General features: G+C 40.3%; 1 long non-coding RNA gene across 1 annotated transcript; it reads left to right on the top strand.

Moving 5' to 3' along the window:
- The first annotated feature begins 203 nt into the window (after positions 1–203).
- Positions 204–3,877, top strand: LOC138822942 (uncharacterized). Its single transcript, XR_011370693.1, has 3 exons — positions 204–277; positions 2,479–2,551; positions 3,831–3,877. It is a non-coding gene; the product is annotated as an uncharacterized lncRNA (long non-coding RNA).
- The last annotated feature ends 4,754 nt before the right edge of the window (positions 3,878–8,631 follow it).

Below are 8,631 nucleotides of genomic sequence, written 5' to 3'. Positions count from 1 at the left end.
TTCGTTTGAAAACAAAAACTGCTCCTTCTGCTTTTGTAACTTGCTTGTTTGTCAATTAGGAAGCTGCCACTGACCACCTGCAAGTGGCCCCAGTTAGATCTCAGCTTTGGGCCTTGGCTGAGGGGGGTCTGAGCGTGGGGGAGAATCTGTCAGTCTGAGGGGACGGCTGCTAGGGGTTTTACTTTTCCTTTGCCCCAAGATGACTGGGAATTCTCCTCTGCCTTGGAAGGCCCCTCAGTCAACGTCTGCAGGAATCTAAAAGAAAAATCCTCCGGAGGTGAGTAGGGGGTGTTGAGTCGCCTGGTAAGCAAATGGTGGTGAGATGTAGCCCCATTCACTGAGTCTTGATTTTGTCTTTGTGGCCACTTGTTTGTCTTGTTTACTTTAGTGTGTGTGTTTGTTTTATGTTTTCTGGGGTAGGGAAGTTCTGGGTGAGTGTGGCAGGCTCACTAAGCAGACTCTGGATTCAGCTTGCTGAGTGGGAGCAGCACAGGGTTCCGGTAGGAATGAACTTGGGCCCATTAGTCCCCAACTCAGCCTTCAGTTTTTGTCTATTTCTGTTTTAGAATTGGTACCAGTTTTAAATGTGGATCCTTGTTTTTTGTGTTTATCTGTATTTTTGTTATTTATTTATTTAAACATCTCTGGGAGAATAAAAGTTCCAGCTGGGCTAGTTTGGTTCCCTTCAAGCCTCAGGCTGCATTTTCTCCTTGTGGAGGCTGCCGGCAAGGAGGGTGTAGAAGGCTGTGTGCCTGGTTTGGACTTTTTCAGCTAGTCCTGACAATGTAACAATTTGTGAAGTGCTCTTGTCTAAAATTGGATTAAAAAATCTGACTAGTTTAGTTTTAGGTGACCCCCTCCCCCAGCTCTCCTCCAACAGAAGGGATTCAAGAGACTAATTAGTGAATTGCCTTGCTAGACAAACAAGCTCTGGGAAAATAAAGCCCAACAAAGGTACCTAGTTTAAAAGAAATACTGTCTTAAATTTTTGTTTAAAAACTTTAAAAGGTGTACGTATGACTGATTTTGATTTTTTCGCGCTTTAAGATCTGTGTGAGTGTTTTTTGTGTGTCTGTGAACGTGTTCAAAGATAAGAATTGTCAGCATGCTGTAACAATTGGATGAGTTTAAATTTAAAAATTCAAAAGGTTAAACCTGAGAGTGTGTTTCTATTAATATCTGTCTATTTAGGCATTGTTGGGATCATTAGAGTTCACATTCCTAAGCCATCTAGAAAGATGCTATTGCAAACCAGAGTGTGACTGTTTTTTGTGTGTCTGTGAATGTGTTCAAAGATAAGAATTGTCAGCATGCTGTAACAATTGGGTGAGTATAAATTTAAAAGTTCAAAAGGTTATGAGGTTTGGACATTAACAAAAATGTTTCAAAATTTTTCACATTGTTTTAAATGGCTCTTTAAAGTTTCTTTAACTTGCAAATTAGAAAATCTGGTATTTTAAAAAACTAATGTTTTAAATGCATAAGACTGTTTATACTGTAATCAAGTTATCTGGCTTAACAAAAATGCATTGGTTTTTGGGATCTAGTTCCCTTGGCTAAAATTTGGGGATAAATATTAAAAATTTAAATATAAAGGTTAGTTTAACACCATCAAAGACATTACTTTTTCTGTCTGTCTAAAAACTGTGTATTTCATTCGAAAACCAAGAGATAAGAAAAGGGGAAAAACTTAGAAGCCAACAGAAGACCTATCTTTAGGGGTGAGGGGTGAACAAGCAGAAGTTCAGTTCAGCTGGACATGCATGGTGGGACAAGCCCGGGGAATAGTCCACGCATGGTGAAAGAGGGCAAGCTGGCACAAACGCAGTTCATCTAAACCTAAAGAGTCAGATTGGGTGTGTGCCCATTCCATAGAAGTGGCTGAGTGGCCCATCTTTGTTCTCTCTTTTCCCTGCAGATAGACACTGAAAACATGATGGTTAAAATGAGTGATGTGATGATCTGATTAGTATTGCTAAAACTTCCCTTGTGTGTGTTAACATTAAAATTAGGAAGGCCTTAAAAAGAGGGTTAAAAAGTTATTTGTATAATGTGGCTTACTTTCAAATATGTTCTGCAATTAGGATGTTTTTAAAAGTTATAAAGGTGTTAAGTCTAGCTTTTTGGTTCAGTTATGATGATTGTTATTTTCGCATTAAGGAAAAATTGTCATTTGAGTTTAAAAATCTTAATGTGTATCTGTTATAAAACAAGCAGCCAAGAGGTAATGAGTGACACTTGGCCTCAAGATTTCAAGGGATCTTTTCAAAATGCAAATAAAAACTGAGGTATACAATATTAAAAAGAAGATTAAAGGAGACTTAAAAAATAGGAAATGGATTTTTGGATATAAAGTTTAAATGTAAAATTGTTCTTAACATTGGCCTCAATGTACACCAAGAAAAAAGTTTAGTATTATCAAAATGATTGCTATTCTAGTTTGCTCTTATAGGGTTTTTTTTTTTTTTAATTTTCCAGCAAAGCCCAGAGCAAAGCACAGAGGATTCTTACAAGTTTGTTTGATATAACTTTGACTCTTAATAAGTTTCAGGTAAGAGCATGCTTAAAAGCTACTTCTATGTTGACAGCCTTGTTGCTTTTAATTGGAGTAAGGTGGCCTTTTATAAGACTCATTGATCTGCAAACTGGTTCAAAGCCAGCCCAGGCACAAAAAGGTCCCTGTGAGACTGTAACCTCTACTCAGCCAGCAGAGTGCTGAAAGAGCAAGCAGAGTTGCTTTGGGACTCATAGTGGCAGAGTACTAGCCTTGAACTGTACAGTTGAGGGACAGCACTCAGGCCCCGAGTTCAGGTCCAGCGACCAGCTAAAGGGAAATGCCAATGAGGCATTTATCCCAATGTGGAGAAGACACTCCTAGGACAAAAGCAATGGAGGAACATCTAGAGACAGTAAGCCACTGCTTGGATGGCAAAAATGTCAGATCCTAGAATCATTTCTGTGTTGCCCTTCAAAACTGGTCAGAGCCAGGAGGTCATGGGAGATAGTTTGTAAGCATGCATAATGTTCATGACTACCTTGTAAGGGACAGGAACTTGCCAGTCCTCTGTGATAGTAAAAAATTAATGTTATAAAATGTGGGGGATAGTTTAAATCTCAACCCCTTTATGTGCCAAAAGCTCTAATTGGCAGCTCTAATTGAGCTGACACTAGTTACATGAAGTTCATCTGCTCAGGAAAAATTTTGTAAACCTGAGAGTGTATTTCTATTGATATCTGTCTAAAGGCCTGCAAAGATAACTTAGGCATTGTTGGGATCATTAGAGATCACATTCCTAAGCCATCTAGAAAGATGCTTTTGCAAACCAGAGTGCTAAACAAGCTACATTGCTGTAGCCGGAGAAAAGGTCTGTGCAGTTGTCAAAAGTTAAATATTGTTCTTAATGACATCTAACCCTGATAGCCTCTGTGTAAAATAGGCTAAGGTTATAGGTTCCTGGCTAAGTAAGATCAATGCCCCTGAAGTCAGCTTGAAGAAGTTACAGAAGATGGAACTTCGCCCTTCTACCCCCATTTTAAGATCAAGGGTCCATAGTCAGTTTTGAAAAAATGAGGCAAAATAGATAAAATAATTTTTTTAAAAAAGGCATAAAGAATAGTGTTAATAGTTGTTGGTGTGCAAGGTGTGGAGACTGCATCTGTCAGAGATGGCTACAAGACTAAGCCTTCTGAGCCTTCTGTGTCTATTTACAAAAATATCTGGTTAATAAAAAAGTTGTGATTTTGGTAAATTGTCCTGGACTATTGTTTAAAGATCTTAAAAACTAGCAGGATCAAAGTCTGCCAAGCCTATGCAATGTATCCTTAACCAGTCTGTGTAGGAATTTACAGCCCAGCATGAGGTATGACAGTCCCTTGGAGCCACTGAGAGACCCTACTGCTGCTGCTGCTGCTGTTGCATACCCTAATGGGTAAAGTTCGATGACGTCCTGACAACCACCTGGAGAAACTCCTTCCTGATTCCATGACCTGAGTCTGCTTCCTGGTTGACTGCTGCTAAATCTAAGATCTTGTGGGACATTCTTTTGGGTGATATCCAGAAACCCTCTCTTCCCACAGTGGATATTGGGGACAAGGATATCACTGGCTTGCTTGCCTTAGGTACTTCAGTGCATAGTGACTGGAAATCCACTCTATGGTCACAGCCTAGTTTGGCTCTGGTATGGTAATAACCTGAGTGTGTTATCAATGGAAGTAATACTCTTAGCCTTAAAATCTAGCAAGCTTCTCCAGCCCAGTGGTACCTTGAGGTTGTTCTGAGATAACTTGGTTTCACAAGCCACAGGAAAAATTGGGAAGTTTTAAACTCTAGACACAAAGAAGCTCAAGGAATTGTAACAAAGAGGAGGGTAGTAAAGAGAGTTTTGAGAAAGGAATTGGGGAAAAAATGTCCTCTTTGGAGAAGAAAGGATTTAAAAAGTAAGGATTGTCTTTAAGACAAATCTCAGAAAGTTCAAGTATGTAGCAAATGGTAAAGAAAGCCTTGGAAAAGGAATTGGGTAAATTTAAAAATTGTCTTTAAGACAAACCTCAGAAAGTTTAAGTATGTAGCAAATGGTAGGAGTATGTTGCAAATGGTATACTCAACAGATTGGTATCTTTTGTAAAAGAAAAAAAATCAGCACAGTCCATCTATTAGTTCTGAGATCTCAATACCAAGCACTGAGAAAAACTGACACCCCACAAGATAATATAGAGACACCATGAATTTTAAGATTAAAATTAGTCGAGAGAAGAAGGGGGAAATGAAAGATAAAAAATTGCCCATTACCATTACTAACTTGCTAACTGCTGATTGTGCTTCTGTAAACTTGCTTACGCTAGCACTGACCCTTCCCTTCCCAGAAATGAGTTAAGAAGTTTCAGAGACCAGATGCCGGCCCCAGAACAAGGTCAGTGGTCATAGATAAAGAACAGACAGTACGTGTTCCTCAGTTCCCATTTAGAAATTCCTCAGACAGGACCTTGAGATAACGACCACCTGGCAAGACCCCAAGCTAAGCCAAATGTCAACCAATCATAGGCCTGTAACCATGTAAACCCCCCTTAAACCAACCATGAGCCAAATGTTTTACAAAGAGTGTTACAAAATTTCCCACTTGGCAAAGTGATTTTTGGCGTATATGGTGACCTTTAAATGGACCAATCATGGGATGCTTTGTGTTATGCTTTAATCATTTGGGTTTTTTTTGCCTTTAAAAAGGCTTGTAACCGCTGCTCAGGGCTCTCTGACTGACCATGGCAGAGAGTCCGTTTGCGCAAACGTCAAATAAACTCCACTTGTTTATTGCATCTCCCGGCCTGGAGCCTGAGTTTCTGGGGTGCCCTCCCATTGATGAAAGTATCCTAGGGGACTATGGTCTTTCAATCTAATATTTGATGACGGCATATATCTGAGGATGAGCAGAACAGCAATTAAGTCACACAAAAAAGAAGGAAACAGAAGAAAAATGAAAAGAATGAAAAAGAAAAAAAAAAGGAAAAAAGGACCAAAAGGTCAGTAGAGATTTAAACAAAGCACACACACACACATACACCTAAAATAAAAAATAGGAGGGGAGAAAAAAAGATTAATAGAAAACAATTTTTTAAAAAAACAAAAAAACAAAAAAGGTACAACAAAGAGCTCTTTTCTTTGGGGGTGGGCGGGGAGGGATTAGATGGGAAGATCCTGTATCTCCCTGTGTCTGTAACCAGTCTCTTGATGGAGTCTCTAATCTGCTTGTGTTTTTTGTTTTGCCTGTGGCTAGATTGTATTCTTAAGTCAATTTGTTTGAGCAGGCAGAAAAATGCTCTGCTTTACCCAGGATTTTGTGATCCTCCTCCCAGGCTAGTTCAATGAGAGAGAGATCTGCTTTGAGTTTCACAAAAGAGGGAGATGGCTGTTTCCTCTAGTTTGAAGAAGTTGTGATGAGGCTAGGTTCTGGGTAGAACTGAGGCCTTTCAGCAAATTGTAGCTTTTCCCTGAGGGGTAGCTTCTGAGACACTCACAGAGCCCAGCCTGGAGCCATTCTCAGGGTTTATGTTTACTGAATTTTACTTGATTGTCTAGGCTGCTGTAGGGAGGGGCAGCCTCTGGCTCTGTTTACCCAGTGAAGAACGTTACTCCCCTCATGGCAGAGCTTTGTCTGCTTGGGCTGGGTGAATTTTCCCAGGGAGGAGCTGAGCCTGGCAGGTCAGGTCAGGTGCCTGTGACCTCCTAAATGACTCGTTTGTTTTTTTTCCAAGGCCTGAGTTGGAGCTAGCTCCTCAGCTGGGCCTTTTCAATATCAAATATGGAGACCTCCGGGGGTGAGTGCGGGTGAGTATGTCAGTATTCAATTTACCCTGGAGTCTTGGTTCCTGGGTTGTCTCTGGTCTGTGATCTGCAGGAAGAAGATACCTGCTACTTGTCAGCCCTTTCTGGTTTTAAGAAGAATCCTGTCACCTGCTGTTTCTGGCACCATTGTCCCAGACTCTGTGTTGTTCGTTTGGTGGCTAGGCTGCTGTCATTGCTGCCGCCACTGCAGCTGCAGCTAATGGCAAGTGCTCAGATATGTCTCCTTGCCTGTATTTTCCCTCTCTGGCCAAACTCTCTGTACTGTGATGGCACACTTAGTAATTCTCTGGCCTAGGACTCTTCACTGGAACACTACAACTATTTTGTATGTGAGAGCTTGTTTAGCCTCTAGCTCTTTCCTCCTGCAACCTCCCCTAAAGTAATCTGTTGTTGCCTTTTAAAAAACTGGTGCCAGTGGCTCATGCCAGTAATCATAACAACTCAGGTGGCTGAGATCTGATAATCGAGGATTAGTAACAGCCTTGGTAAGAAGGTCTGTGAGTAAATTATCTTATTAACTGGTTACCAAGAAACTAAAAGGGGCACTGTGGGCCAAACTAGTAGAGTGATAGCCTTGAGCACAAGAGAACAGAGATTTCAACCAGGCGCTCAGTTCAAGCTTCACATATTATAAAAAGTTAAAAACAATTTGCCATCATTTGTAATCTCAGCATCCTCAACTAGTGGTTTATTTAAAGCCAATTTGCATCTCAGTGTGCACGTATTTAGGTGGGGGAACTAAACTTTTATTACAGTTAAAAGAAAAACAAATGAGCACAAGTGTACAGGTGACTCACGCCTGTAATCCTACCTTCTCAGGAGGCTGAGAAATGAGGATGGTGTTTCAAAGCCAGCCCTGGGCAGAAAAGTTACCATGAGACTGCTATTTCCAATTAACCATTAAAAAACAAGAAATGGCACTATGGTTTAAACATGTATGGTAGAGTGCTAACTTTGAGCAAAGAAGCTCTGGGACAGCACCCATGCCCAGTATTCAAGCCCCATGTCTAAAGGAAAAAATACAGAGTTCAGGGCTGGGAAGGTGGCTAAGTGGTAGAGTGCTTGCCTTGCATGTATGAGCCTTTGGGTTCGATTTCTCAGTACCACATAAGCAGAAAGTCCAGAAGTGGCACTTTGGTCCGAGTGGTATAGTGATATCCTTGAGGTGAAGAGCTAAGGGACAGTGCCCAGGCCCAGAGTTCAGGACCCATGATTGACAAAAGACAAACAAAAAGAGAGTTCAAATAATTAAATGATGTGTACAATAGAATATACACGAAAGATGAAAGATTAAATTAATGAATTAATAATTGAAATTATCAACATTGTTTCAATTTTTTAGGTGGTGAATGTAGCAGAAAAAGTGATAAGACATAATGATTCATTTCTAACAACTCTTCGATTTTTTAAACTCATTTACTACTTTTAAACAAAAGAAGTATGTAAGTATCAATTTACGGAAAAACAAATTTGTACATGTATTTTAGCCTGAATTCCACATTTTATAATTTGCCTTTTAGTAAACAATCAGTATCTTTTCATATAAAATACCTGTAATAACTTTAATTAATACTTCACATCTTTCCAGTATTTGGTTAAATCAAAATTCCTCCCTTCCTTCTTTTCTTCATTCCATTCCTTCATATCCTTTCCTCCTTTCAATACTAGCAATTAAACTCAGGGCTTCATGTATTTTAGGTAGGTGCTCTACAAAGTGAGCTATACACCTGCTCTTTTCGCTTTAGTCACTTTTGTTTTTGTTGGTCATGTGACTTGAACTCTGCGCCTGGACACTGTCCCTGCATTCTTCAAATCAAGACGAGTGTTCTACTGTTTGAGCCACAGTGCCACTTCTGGTTTTCTAGTGGTTTATTGAGATAGGAGTCTCACACAATTTCCTGCCTAGATTGGCTTTGAACTGGGATCTTCAGATCTCAGCCTCCTGAGTAGCTAAGATTACAGGCATGAGCCACCTGAGCTCAGCTCTGCTTGAGCCATTTTTATGACAGGGTTTTCTGTTTATGACCATGCCCGCATGGATCACAATCCCTCAATGACAGGGAGGGTTGTGTGTAGCAAGTCAGATACAGTGGGGAAACAACTTTCTCTGTCCATCACAGGGAGAATTTTGGAGGATTGTATTAGAAATTTCTAGAAGTGGGTTGTGAGCAGCATCCTGCTTCCAGGAGTCTCTTCCCACTTCCCAACATTCTAGTCCTGCCAGAAAGGGTCTATGGTAGAAAGCTCAGGATGGAGAGGGCGGACTCTCATTTTCCTTGTCAACAATTTGCCAA

Source organism: Dipodomys merriami, unplaced genomic scaffold, assembly GCF_024711535.1.
Source record: "Dipodomys merriami isolate MVZ:Mamm:240054 unplaced genomic scaffold, mDipMer1.0.p SCAF_1188, whole genome shotgun sequence".
Lineage (NCBI taxonomy): Eukaryota > Metazoa > Chordata > Mammalia > Rodentia > Heteromyidae > Dipodomys > Dipodomys merriami.
This window is presented reverse-complemented; position numbering and strand designations above follow the sequence as displayed.